Below are 246 nucleotides of genomic sequence, written 5' to 3'. Positions count from 1 at the left end.
GGACATCGGTCCTACGCTCCTCTCCCTGCTTCATCGTCCCTTTCTACTTCCCACTCTTCTCGGTTACTACCTCGCTCTTCCCTTCTCCTTTTCCTCAGCTCCCTCATTCCCTCCCTCATCTCCTGCTCAATTTCTCCTACCCTTCCCCTTTCGTCTCCTTACGTCAGTCGAGAAATATTTATGGCAAGGATTATTTTGGATTCTTAAGACATTCGGCGCAGTATTAATCGCGGTTAGAAAAAATCT

Source organism: Penaeus monodon, chromosome 31 (genome assembly GCF_015228065.2).
Source record: "Penaeus monodon isolate SGIC_2016 chromosome 31, NSTDA_Pmon_1, whole genome shotgun sequence".
NCBI lineage: Eukaryota > Metazoa > Arthropoda > Malacostraca > Decapoda > Penaeidae > Penaeus > Penaeus monodon.
The sequence above is the reverse complement of the archived record's forward strand: the minus strand, read 5'-3'. Positions refer to the sequence as shown.